Genomic DNA, 14451 nt, shown 5'->3' with positions numbered 1-14451 from the left:
ATGAATCATTGGATGCAGAATATGAGAGGTTCTTAGGAAGCGAACAGCTGAGAGTTTATCATGTGGAGCAGACACGGCGGTCCGTCTGGCGTTCCTGTGGGATCAGACGGACCTGCGTTTACCCTGTTCCTCCTCACATCGCTGGGAGACTGTCATGTGACGCCTGTCTCACTCCTCACAAAAACAACACCGACTCATCTCGTTAAAGCTGATGTGTGGCATTTCTGCACACATCATTGCTAACCTTCATAATGCGTCATATGAAACTGAATAATTGGAATAATGTAGGGCAGGACTTGATTTTATCCATCAGGATTCGATTGGATTTTGAATGTAATTTTGTTTCTCTGAAACGAGTTGCAAATTGTTTGAAAGGTAAAAGTTATTATTGAATGTCAGGGCGAAAGCAAAAGTAATGTACTTACTTTTTTACTAATTTAATGTTAATTATTATGAAATTCAAATTGTAATGTGTATTTTAATTCTTTGAATTATTTAAATATAAATTAGACAGTTTTCATGATTTTTTTTATTAGTATTATTGAATATCAAGTTTTTTACATTTACTGTTATTTTTTATTTTAGATTATTTTATAGCATTGTTATTGTGTTTATTTTTATTTTTTAGAATTATTTGGAAATTTTTCATTTTTATAGTTATTATAAACTTTTGTGAGTGAATTAAACATAAGTTCATACTGATTTTAAATAAATTACTCCAATTACTAAAATTTTTAGCTTTCTTCTTCTTTTCTCAATCTCTGTTTCTCTCTCTGTTTTATTGGGAGAAAGTTATTAACTATTATGGGATTATTAACCATATTAACCATTAACCATTTTTTAATTGTTTTTAGCAATATTATGGAATTATAACATTTTTTTTATTCTTTTTTTTTAATTATCATGGGTTTATTAGTATGTATTCTTATTTTTATTTAATATTAATTATTTAAATCAAATATGACTTCATATTGTTTTTAAATATGTTACAGTAAGGATGCTAAAGACAGTCTTCCTTCATTCTCTCTCTCTCCCTCTCTCTGTCTCTCTCTGTCTCTCTCTCTCTCTCTCTCTCTCTCTCTCTGTCTCTCTCTCTCTCTCTCTCTCTCCCTCTGTTCTATTTTGGAGAAAGTATCCAGCTGTGTAGTTTGTACAGATTAGGGGTCACAACCTTGGCTGGCAATGTTAGTCACTTTTAAACGGCATCAGACTAACCGCAGTGTTGAGGTTCTTATTTTAGACAGTTTAATCACAATCGTCTAGACAGGAGGTTGTGTTCTGAGCTGCGTACAGTCCAGTTCATCTGTTTGAGCGTCTTGCCCCCTTCACAGCGAGCCAAGGCTGGGTTATATCATCCAGCCAACACTGCCATCAATCTGGCCCCGGGCGTCTGTGCTGCTATGTATGTAAAGCAGCTCGCAGATCACATGATCAGAGAGACTGAACACCTTCCTGCTACCAAACACTGTGACCACTGCCTGGCATCCCAGAATACCTACACAAGGTGTGTGTGTGTGTGTGTGTGTGTGTTGAAAATGAATTCCGCTCAGGTCGTCATCATTGACGTCTGTGTCTCTCTCCTCCTACAGCTCTGGTGCTATGACAACAACGCTGCTGCCTTCCCACCAATCACACCTCTATCTCCACAGACACATATGCATGCTGTTCTGTCCAAATATTTAAGATTTAACCTCTTCAAGCGAGTATTGTGGCATATGATAGATGTTTTTTGTGGAAAGATAATAGTGAGGTTGTGATGGGTGAATATTACTAAACCGGTTTAGGGCCTGAACATGCCTAGGACATAGTTTTACACACACACACACACAAAAAAGATAAAAACAGTAAATCATATTTTGCATGCATTTATAGATTTATCGCAGTGTGGCATTATTTTAGGGAAAATTAAGCATATTAAGGTCATTTTTTACGTCAAAATCAAAAGAAAAAATACTCAATTGAATTTTGCATGATAAAATGGACCCTATTTATAGATTTACTGCATTGTGAAATTATCTGAATGACAATTAAGCACATATTTCCCCTCATATCCTCTTTGCCATATTGCATTAAAATGTCGTTTTCAAAAATAATATATAATGAGAATAATAGGGGAAATTTTTTTCTAAAATGCCCAGACACATGATGATAATAAGAATAGGAAGATGATGTAAATAATTGTCAGAAAAATTATATTGCATTGAAAAAAATGATGAATGGAAAGGGGGGAGGGGTGTCCTAAAATAAGCATATATATATATATATATATATATATATATATATATATATATATATATATATATATATATATATATATATATATATATATATATAAAAATGTCCCCTAGATATAGACTTTTTGTTTATTTTGGTGGGATGCGCTCTTTAGGCGGAGCTGTGTGGAAAAGTGGGCGGAGTCAGTGTTTGTGAGTGGCAGTTTTGAAAACTTTTGTAAATTTGAGGCTCTCCCCAGGGTCTCCCCAGAGCTGTTCAGACTGATGATAGAAATGACAGCAGGAAAATGTGCTTAATAGTTATAAAAAAATAATATTGTAATGGGAAATGGTCATAAAATAAGCTTATAAAAAATCTAATTAATAATTTTTATTTTTATTTTGTGGTTAAATTTGCCCTAGACAGCTTTTTGTGGGGTGCACACTTTATTTAAAAGGGATAATTTGCCCTGAGGTGGGCGGAGCTCTGTGGGAAAGGTGTGAGAAGTGGGCGGAGTCTGTGTTTGTGAGAGGTGGGTTTGAATTCTTGTGTAAATTTGGTGCTCTCGGCAGGGTCATACCAGAGCCGTTCAAACAGACCAAAAGGAGCAGAACCACACACATTCCTGCTCCCAATCTCACTCATTCCGAGACAGAAGGAAAGGGGGAAGGGGAAGGAGGTAAAAGAGTGTGGGAGAGGGGAGGAGAAGAGGGGGGGGTTGCTGAACGGACACAGCCCCCATCCCAAGCTGTCTCAGTTCCCGTCCACTCACGTGGGAGTCAGTATGTTGTGGAGTTGGGGAAGGAATGTGGACGGCGCTGCAGAAAACATGAGATTTTAGAAAGGACGCGTGTCATTGGGTCACAGGATCGCCCCCTGGGAAGGTAAGACATTCGCACGGTTATTGAGGTGTGGCGGCAGGCTTTGGGTTTCTATGTTGATGCTTTTCGGTAGAGGACTTGCTGCAGTTTCACGGCTTCAAAGACTCTGGATATCTATCGAGAGGCAGAGAAAACAGATAAAAAGGATTTCCCACATCTGAACGCGCAGTCTGTACGCGCAGTCTCTCTTTGACTTGTTCTATCTGAACATTCAAAGAAGCTTATTGACATAATAAACAAGGGTTTGCATCGGCAAAACATTAATAACCATTACGTTTACATTTTTATTGATGGTTATTGTATACTGAACACAGATCTTAACGTCTTCTTTGTGGATGTGCAAAGCATGTTGGTCACTTTTAATGGTTTAATACATTTATACATCTCTACTTTAGGTTTGTTGTCACTGAGGTGTCATGTATAGCTGATATATCTGTAGTCATAATACCCCTGTTGGAATTTGAGTCATCATTTGCAATAAATCCTAAAAGAATTGCATAAGATTGCATTTGGGTAAAATGTTCCCTTCATTGTTGTTAAATTCTTTTAGTGTCAGGGTCCCCCACAGTCACAACCTAGAAATATAATTCTTTTTTTTTTTTTTTTTACATTTTCTTTTCTTTTTTATATTGATTATATATTTGAATTAATTTTGTTAATAAAAAAAATGTATTTTAAAATGTTTTTTTTTAGTTAATTTTTCCAAAATTCTTTAGTGTTTTAAAATAATCATAAAATATTTCAGTGAAAGAAATTCAGTGCAAATTATCTATATAAAATAGTCTATAAAATATATTTTAATTTCCTTATCCAGTATTTGGGAAAAACCATAAAAGTAATGTGAGACCGGTTGAGTCAAATTGCATATCGAGTAGTTTATTATTTTAATAATGTCTTTCTACTAAAGTTTAAAGAAAGATGCAGGAGTTTTAAAACCCCTGAAAGATTTGCTTTGAATTCTTTTGTGAGTTTCTACATTGACACTGGATCCTTAATAGTCATTTTGTGAATTATTTATTCTTAAGATCTACTTGTTGGTTGTTGGAATTCTACTCTGGAATTCCTATTTGGATCCAAATGATGACAAAAATTCCAATAAAGTTTGTTTGGCTGGAGATATAGTTTGCATGTGTGGCATTTGGATTGTGCTTTGCAAAATAAGTTTTATTTTGCCTTTAGCAAAGTTGCATGTCTTAATAATGCTGCTTTTCCAATTGCCTGTTGCATATCAAAAGGTACACCCTGAACGAACAAAGCCAATTTAAAACATTGTTAATGTCTTCCACCCGTGGTCTTAAATGCTAATTGAACTGGTAGTTAATGACATGCAAACACAGGCTTTCTGCGGGTGTCAGACGCCGTAAACTGTCCATGCGTGTGTCGTTAGAATGACAAAGCTCCTGTGCTGCTGCTATTGTGTAGCTGTGTGAGGAAGATGATGAATTGCAAATGTGTGAGTCGGTCAGAGTCAAGGAGAATCCCCTCTGAGCGTGTCCTGGTGTGAAGGACTTTAGACGGGCTGAATTTATTCACTCTGAATGGCCTGAGAAAAGGAAAGGCAGAAAGACAGAAGGAATCTCTCATCTGCTGGTATACAGATGGAAATGAATCAGCCATCCGCAGTCAGGCAGGACAGGAGGTCAGCGCTGGTGGACGCAGCTGTGAAGTGCATTGCATCATACGAGAGCCAGTAGAGAACACTGGGAAAACTTAAAGCCAGTTGAGTCACAAGCAAGGTCAGATTTGGTGTCAAAAAGGTCCCTTTTGCAAATTCTTGCTGTTTAACATTTCTTTTAGAGGAGACCGGGGCTAGTTGTCTCATTATGTTAGTTTCTTGGTATGTTTTAACTGTTTCACCATTATGGATCAGGAGTATAGATTCACAATTCATTCAAAAGTTGATCTTTTGTGACAACGCGTCCCAATTGACCGTTGTTCTTGTCGAACATTTAATGTACAGGAGACCGGGGCTAGTTGTCACACTTTTTACTTTTTAGTTTCTTGGTTTATTTGTAAAAATCTGATTCTGAAAGACACTTTTCACCATTATTGATCAGGAGTTTATATTCACACTTCACAGTTGAATTAAAACTCAGTGACCCTTTGTGACAACATGCCCCAACAGGATCACAATAGAATCTGTTTGGCCAATTCTTGTTGTTTAACATTTCATATGGAATGAAAACATTTTTCCACCAGTTTATAGGTTTTATTCCCCAAATTCTGTTTCTGATATACAGTTTCACTGTTATTGATCAGAAGATTAGATTCACAGTCATTGAAAACAAAATAAATGTATGTGACAACATGCCCCAATAGCATCACAATGGGAACCTGCCATGAAATTTTGAATGTAATAAGCTACTTTTTATGTTTATTTGATTGTATATTTAAGCCATAACTGTTCAAATGTAAGATTTATGTCCGTTTATTGATTCAGTTAAAGTCTTTTACATAAATCATTAGTGTGTAGCTATTCAACATTCCCTTTTGAAGGTAAAAATGCCTCTAAATACCAGTTCCTGGGGCAAATATTTGCACTTTACAGGCTCATTTCTGAAAAAAATGCAGAAACAAAATCAGCTTTGAGGAACTAATGCTTTGTTTTGACCGTAGTGCAGTTTAGTTTTCATAATCTTCATATGGGAACCAGCAATCAAGCCAACAAAGGTTTAATTGTTATTTAGTTCTGCTCGAGTGAAGAACTAAACGGGTTTAATACAGAGCCAAGCTTTTTTCTTCCCTTGAAAGTAATTGATTGAAATAGTTTCCTTCTTTACTCGCGGGACACACTGACTTTGATAATTAAAAACGAGGCAAGAACATGATTTTCATAAATATAGATCACTTTCATTGTGCTTTGATGTGGTCATTGCCTCGGGGTTGCTTTTCCTGTATCAGCGTTGTTAATTAACTCTCCTGGATTGGTTTTGGGGGTTAGAGAGAATCAAACCTGTCGTTAGAGTGAGATGGTATCTCATCTTGCACATATGCATTGTTTTCCAAACAGATTCTTCAGAGTTTTATGACTTCCAGTCCATAGCAGGAATACTTCCCTGTCAACAGGATGGAGTGATGTGCTCACACTAGCAGCTGTGATTGTACGGTAGTGTTTAAACACGGGGAATCCCTTTTATCTGTGTGCCTCTCAACCTTCATGTCAAGATGCTGTGGTTTAGTTTGGTTTCATAACCCAGATCTTAGCATCTTAAGAGCATCTTAATGCAAATTAAAACAAACTGTAAGTGACTGATTTCTAAAGTTAGTTATTACTTTATTTACTAGTTTTTATATACTTTTCTATAAATATATTGTTTTTATTATAAATATAAATATAAAATATATTATTATATGAAATGTATTAATTTTTTTTATGTACTAGAGACTTTACAGTTTATTCCATTATTTTATTATTTAGAATTTAATTGAATATATATATATTTTTAAGCGCGCCCATTAATATTATGAATAGCAGTTTAAAATTAATTAATTAGTAAATTTTTTGTTAATGCATTGTTATAAATAGCAATTTGAAATGAATTTATTTGAACAATAATTATATTTTTATGTATAACTACACTAGAGATTCCAATAGTGTTTATTATTCTATTATTTTCATAGGATTTTTTGAATATAATGAATTTTTATATATGCTTTTATATAAACACATTGTTTTTTATTTTGAATACAAATATTAAATTAATTTATTTGTCACTGTTTTGTGAAGACACCAGACTTGACAAAAATGTATTCCAGTTGTTTATTTTATTATTTATAATTTTATGTTATATTTTATATATTTCTTTATAAATGTATTATTTTTTTAATACACAAATTATAATACAAAAATGGAATTCACTTATTAGTCAATAGTTTTCCACACTAGAGACTTGACTACGGATAATTACATGTTTATAATTTATAATTTCTCAAAGCTGAAGTGATTAGACTATCTTTTATTTATTATGTATAACTGAATAATCAATCAAATTCTACTGATTAATCAGTAAAATAATCAATGATTAGTTGATTAATCGTTCTAGGAATCTTTAGATTAATTGATTATCAAAATAAATGTTTGTTGCATCCCAGTTATATTTATAGTTAACATTTCTCTTACTCTGATATTATATTGGAAAAATGAGTTTTCTCTGTGTACTGCATTATGGGATTCTCCTCCACGAAGCATGCATATGATGATCTGGCTATAGCTTTTATTTTGATGATACTAACTTAAAATACTGTCTTGGTAAGCAGCTCACTTGGTTTTGTCTCACTGGCTTCCTGTTCCTCGTAATGTGGCCTATAATTCCATTTACCCAGAATGCATCAAAAACACCATTCTTCCCGGTTCCGCCCTGTGTTTTGATGAGTGATTTAATTGAAGGGTTGTTATTTCTGTGGTTGAGGGCAGCTGTTTTAAAGTGGATGTCAAACCGCTAGACAGGTGGTTTAGGTCAACAGACCTGTGCACACGGTTAGTTTGTTCTTGATCTTCCTGCTCCATCGTGGCACAGAGAGGGAAACAGGGGCGTTATTGTACTGGAGCCGGGTGGAAATTAAAGGCCTGTGATCGGAGCTCAGAGCGAGTAAACTCATTTCAACGCAGCTTTGTGAAGTCATGTGTGTCTGAATCCCATCTGGCTACGCTCGGCTGCACGGCACGGGGACGAGGGGCGGGAGGAGAGACCCCAGGGTTCGGCGGAGGCTTCCACAGGGGAAAAACTCAGATAATGTGCAGGAGAGATTTTCTGGAAACTGGATTTGGTTAATCTGTTCTCGCTGTATCACACGGGGCTCAGGTAATCAGAGCAACACATGTCATCACTTGTCCTTCAGAAAATACTTCTCTGAACCGGAAAAGTTTGTTGGTCTGTCCTCCGATGAGCTTTAATCACCTCACTGTGATCGAGAAAATGCTGTTTGTTGGTTTGGATTTAGTGTGTAAATGTGCTAATTTATTAGTGTTTACTTTGAGATCATAAAAGAAGAATTTAAATATAAAAACTAGGGCTGCCAAGTGATTAAAATTCATTAATCTAATTAATTAAATGATGTGCTGATTAATTTCTTTAAATTGATTGCCACTTAATTAAATTAATTAGATTAAAAAAATGAAATAACACATTAATTTGGGTTATTTCCCAAAATTATTACCCCTGAAAGATAATTTATAATAATTGTGTTAAATGAGAAAAGCATTTTGAATCGACATGTAATTTATTACATTTTAAACTTACAATGTGGCAATTTTGTTTTCAGTGTCTGAGCATTAAGTGGCATGTAGTTATAGTTACACAGGTTGCATTGCATTTACAGTGCGATTAGAATTGCATAAATAATGCTTTGACAGTAATGGGTTTTATTTATTATTTATATTGGATATTGAAAAGATACATTTAAATTTGATTGATTAAAAAAATGAAATGATGCTCAGAATATGAAACTAAAACTTTCATTTGAGCTTGGATAAAAGCGTCATTGAGTCATGCATTCATCTGATTTGTTCAAACAGTTGATTCATTCAGAAACGAAGCAAGTGTCTTTATGAATAGATCATTGATTAATTGGCTCCCTTGATTTATTTAGTAAAAAATCACTGCTGTGACTTTGTTTGGACTTCTATTTGCAAAATTGAAACAATACTGTATTGTGACAAGAATATGCTTTAAATGCATTAATTATTTCCAGTTAATCACACCAAATGAAGATGTGAAACCAACAGCCATAATAAACACAGTAGGCAACTCCTAGTAACTTCAACACAATCCATAATGTTTTTAATGTTTACAAAAGCACTGCACATTGTAAACACTGTTTCCTTAAGCAAGCTTGTAGCACTTCAAACCAGTGTAGCAAACCGAGGCATTGCAAAGCCTTGTTTATGCTTGACACGTTCAGTCTGGTGTGAACCGATGCAGACGTGCTCATCTGACGGCTCTCCAGAGGTGTTTATACTTCACACACTCTCCAGAAACAACAGGTGGAAGTGCAGAAAACATCTAAACCAACATTTGTAAATGACTTCACTTTTGCCAGGAACATGTGTATGAATTAAAACATGTTGACCCAGCTGCTTATAGGTTAAATTACTCCAGTATAATCGAGTCCACTGAAACTTTAGCATAATCACTTTATCATAGTTTCACCACTATAGTAATAATAATGATTTGGTACCAATGTTTAATATTGAAAATATCTAAGTATCATGGTAATGCGATAATGTTACTCTAGTAGCTTGCCCCTCCCTCTTTGAAGTCAAAAACATCAAACTGTGGCCCATTTCATGTGCAAACATGTTGCACAGAGCCGTTAAGTACTTACAGTAATTATTCCTAATGCTAATAGACACAGAGCGATGTTTTCACATGCAGATTGTCTTAAAGGTCATGTGACCTCACTCTTCCACTGTGCTTGAGAATCTTCTTTTGTTTGCTTCCTAAAGGCTCAAGTAAACAGCGTGGACTGGTTGGTTGACCCTAGCGTGCCGGAACATAGATGTCGTTAAGTGCTAAGTCTTGTGTGCTTTACTAAATATACCAGACTTGTTTTGTGAAGATTTATCTTAACTTATTAGTCTTATTAGTAATGATGGCAATCATAAAACACCGATATTAACATTTTAGCTTTGCTTTAGCTAACTATATAGTATTTTTGTCCCTAAAATTATTATTATTTTCTTAGTTTTCATTTCAGTTTTCCAACATTTTCAATTTTCTTTCAAGTTTTTCATCTAATATCTCTATTTTTTATTTATTTTAGCATTGTTTCAATTGCAGATAATTGTTTTTTTGATATTCTTTAGATTTACTTTTGCTTGTTATGCAAGTGCACATTTATATTTAGCAGACGCTTTTATGCAAAGCGACTTACAGTGCATTCAGGCTATAATTTTTTTTTACCTAACACGTGTTCCCTGAGAATCAGATTTAGTATATTAAATCTATTTAGTTGCCAAAGAAACATTTTTAGTTTTCCTTTTGTAAGTTTTTAAATTACTATTTAGATTTAATTAAATTTAAACTTCATTTAAAGCAGCACTTTTCAGATTTGCTGTTATGTAGTTATGTATTTTAACTCTACCCTTTTTTCAATATTTGAATTAAGCATTATTTTTTTTTATTTTAGTTTAAGTTATAGTGATTTAAGTGTTAATTGCTAAGGCAACATTTATCTTTTTTTAATTCCAAATTGTTTATTCAATGTAAACTTTCATTTCAGCTTTTTCAGTTACTGAAAATAATTTGAAGTGTCCCTAAAAAGTAAAGTAAACTAGATTATTATTTCCTCAGGCCAAAACTGTGTTTGAGCGTAAGCAAAGAGTAGTTTTGTACTTCTGAAGTTGTTGGGTGTTGTCGGGTCTCAGGTCCACACAGTCCTTCCACCTATTGAAGCACGGGGCAGATGTCCCTGAGGAGGTGCTGATCAGCACGTCGTTCATGGGCTTCAAAGCCGCTAGATTAGGGCAGGATGCTGCATTTGCTCTGACTCAGAGGAACTCAGGAAATTCAGGGGCAATTTTGGGAGCATCAAAAGATTTAGTGGATAGTGAAGTCTACGACCAGTTACTGTGCTTACGCAGTAATGATTAGTGTAAAATTATCATTCAGGGGGTCACTTTGAGATATTTATTATCTCATTTTACTGCAGTTGTTTTTGGTAATGTCAGTTATGTTTTTAATGTTTGCCATTACTTAGCCAATGGTGTGCGTTTGGGGGCGTGGTCCCCCCAAACCCCCACCAATAGAAGCTGGGTTATTTTAGTATTATTTATGCAGTATCATAGTATTTATTAATATTTTTAACTTACATATTTACTTTTTTTTTTAATTTTAGTTTACGTTTTAAGAATTTTGTTACTTAAATTGCCTATATTTTTGTTAGATCTTTAAATTGTCGGTTTAGTTTTCGTTTATTTATTTTTTATTTTAGCAACTTCAAGGCCGCATTTCAAATTTTTTTAAGTTTTACCAAAATCATGCATTATTTATAAGTTCTTTTATCGTTTACATATTTTTTCACACTCTGAAATAAATCTGTAAAAACGGCACAATGTACTGTATTAGTAATTTTCCATATTGATTGATTGATTGATTTTTTAACAGGTGTTTTACCTATATTTTGAATGTTGGACTGCATTGCATGGTGTTTTAGAGTTAATGGAAATGTCTGTAAAATTAATGGATAATGTATTAGCAGAAAATTACAGTGCAGTTATATTTTGAGTTTTAGTTGACAATAACACTGAATGGAAGAACTTATATGAAATCTAGTTTGGTGGCTCAGAGATATGACTACTTTTAAAACAACACTGATATTAAGTTGTTTATGGCATTTTTTATCAAAATGAAAAAAAAAAACCATTCAATTTGAGGTCTGTTTGACAGTATTTAGTTGAATCCTTTCTATGTTGTTGTTGTTGTTTTGCAGTTTGTATGTTCTGAGCAGAAATGCAGCCATAATTGCTAGAACAGAAAGAGCTCATTTGGCTGTCTCTCAGGTTTTCTGTGTGTCTCGATATTGAGTCGACCTGTCACTAGAGGCTATCCACTGAAAGACCTGTCAATCATTCATCACACCACAGTGACCTCCCTGCACAGTTTTGCCAAAGGCACATACTTTAAAATCATAAAATGTTCTTATATTTCTGAACCTCATTACGCTGGCTGTGTTTTATGTTGCATTCAGAGTCTCTTTCAGACAGATGGTAAATTTGTGCTGTTTTCATTAGCGCTGAATGCCCCTCGCAGCGTTTCTCAATTAAACATTTCTACGGTCTCTTAATGAGAAAAACAGACACCAAAACAGCACCGCAATGGAAACACGATGGGTAATCCTGAATAAAAACGCTAGAAAATTATAGAAATGCACAAAGATGTTTAGTATTTTTATTGTTTGTGATAAAAAATAGTCATGGGAATTTGGGAAATAATAACATCAGAAACTGAAGACATAGAAACTTGTTTGTCCAGTGTAATAGAAATATATTTGGCAGAGCTCAAATGGTGAATGTACACTCGTATTGCTCATTCTGTTCTCCAGATGCATTGTGGGTACTACCAGAGTGGCTTGTTTTTTTAAGACCATCTCCGATATCACTCTTGAAAAACATCTCGTAAAAGAGGATCAACCCTGGAGCATGTCAAAAAAACATCTTGCTTGTCCTGTTACTTAAAAAACTACATAACAGTGATTCCATTTCAGGTTTTTTTCAGGGAACGGTCGCATTGGTGAAACTGCCGAAAAGTTTTGCCTGCAAAAAAGGTCAATTTTTTATAGTTTAGTGATGGATAAAGTGCCTCCAAACAGCTTTCAGTTGGTCAATGTGGCAGATTTACATGACCAGCTTTAACATGAGCAAATTCTTTGAAATTCTTAATTCTTACGAAATTTCAGATCATGTGGATTCCTATTGAAATGGCATGTGAAATTTTGTTGAGCAACAGCAATCTTGAAGAGATCGTGCACCCAATAATGACAATTATGGCATTATTTTCTCTCGTTGTTCCAAACCTGTAAGTTTTATGTGGAATATAAAAATATTGAAGATGGTGGTAACCAAACAGTAACAGATTCAGTTCCCATTAATTTCCATTTTATTTTTTGTCCATATAATGGAAATCAATGGCAACCCAAACTTTCCTCTGTGGAATATTGGAAGTCAATGGGAAGTCAATGGGAACCCCAAAAGTTTGTTTACCAACATTCTTCTTAATATTCCAAAGAAGAAAGTTTGGGTTTCCCATTGACTTCTACTATATGGACAAATATGCAATGGGAACCCAAACTGTTTAGTTACCAACAATATTCATAATGTCTCTGAAGACAAAAACTTTGGATTCCCAATTACTTCCAGTATATGGACAAAAATAGATTGGTACTGCTTAGTTACCTTCATTCTCCAAAATATATATTTTTCTGTTCTGTAGAACAAATAAATGCTTTCAGGTTTGGAACAACTTAGGGATGAGTAAAGAATGACTATTTTCATTTTTAGGTAGACTTTAACTAAGTTAGTCCGCTGGACTAGACAGACTTGAAAGATCATCTCTGGAAGTGATTCATTTAAGTTAATTTCATGTGGTTTATACTCTATTTAGTTGTGGAGTTGCTGTCTTGTGTAATCCAGAATGTTAGTCAGTGTAGTACTTCGATAAGGTACTGTGAATTAATTACCCAGCATGAACATCACAAACGGGCCCTCGCTGATTTTTTTGGCAGGAAACGTTCCTTTTTTTCCACCCTGCAGCAGCTGATGAATTTTAGGTTTTGTTTCCAGCTGCCTCTGAGCATTCCCAAGCTCCCACGCTGAGAAACACAGGTCAGGTTAAGCTTTGGGGCAAATAGTGCTGTTTTCACCTCATCGCATCTTGACTTTCAGCCGTCGTTGGGCAGCTCTCAGACCGCTCTTCTCATGTCTCGACAGGTCATGGTATGTGTGTTCAGGGGACTCTAATAACAAAGGACTGCAAATGCACCTGTCACATCTTTGGGAGACTTGCAGGTAAACACGCAGAGCTGAGAAGCGGGTTTCTGGATCGCGTGATGGAGCCCCTGGGTGTGTTTGTTTGCACACCTCCTTGAAAGAGGATTTTGGGTGACAGGATGTTTACGGCTGTCGGTTATTTGCCTGACGTCATCACTGGATTGGATAAACAACTCTGTCTGACGCCACACTGTTTTTGCTCTCTGCCAGGGATCATATCAGCTAAAGCAGGCCTTTATTCACTGAGAGGATATTCACACCGGCGCTCATCTCAATGACACATCGAAACTGATAAAACAAGCATGCTTTGAATTTAAATGAGTGTGGTCTGAGTTTGCTCCTCTCTTTAACCTTTGTTTGGTGGCAGAGAAATGACAAGGCCAGAAATGAGCCTAAGGGTGGTTCAAAACATTTATATTTTTGCTTGACTTAGCAAATACTACTGATAAATTAAACAAGCAAAAATGTGATTGGTTTAGAATTGAGGCTATCCATCCATCCATCCATCCATCGTTCTAGTCATATTTAATTATATCTTTTGCATGCAGAGTCTTTTCAACATCTAGCCAAGTAGATTTCATGATGGAGGAAGATGGTTTTGTAACCTTTTCACATTTGTTTATTACTATATGGGGCAGATTGTGTCGACAGCTCTTTAGAACACAGCCTGAGGCCTGTGGGCACATCGAGCCGATGTCCTGAACTCACTTGTTTTTACCCATGAGCCTTTGCTGTTAGCTGCTGTAGTGTGAGAACTTTGATCGAGCATTGGGGATGTTGCTGGCCCTGTTCTATTTTGGTGTTATCCTGATGGTGTACGCTAGCGTGTGTAGACCCCGCTCCGTCGGTGAAGGGCAGAGACACGGGAGA

The 14451-nt window shown here is 35.3% G+C and overlaps 1 protein-coding gene across 2 annotated transcripts in view; it reads left to right on the top strand.

Annotated features, from left to right (window-relative positions):
* LOC113114726 (T-lymphoma invasion and metastasis-inducing protein 1) overlaps positions 1-14451 on the top strand; it is a 70797-nt gene that overhangs the window by 13148 nt on the left and 43198 nt on the right. The window contains exon 1 of one of the 2 annotated variants that reach the window (XM_026281663.1): positions 2780-3098. The exons of the other annotated variant lie outside the window; for it this stretch is intronic. The gene's annotated coding sequence lies outside the window, so the exon portion shown is untranslated. Of the gene's footprint in view, positions 1-2779; positions 3099-14451 lie in introns of those variants that run through there. 2 annotated transcript variants of the gene reach the window in all.

Source organism: Carassius auratus, chromosome 15, assembly GCF_003368295.1.
Source record: "Carassius auratus strain Wakin chromosome 15, ASM336829v1, whole genome shotgun sequence".
Taxonomy (NCBI): Eukaryota; Metazoa; Chordata; class Actinopteri; order Cypriniformes; family Cyprinidae; genus Carassius; species Carassius auratus.
This window is presented reverse-complemented; position numbering and strand designations above follow the sequence as displayed.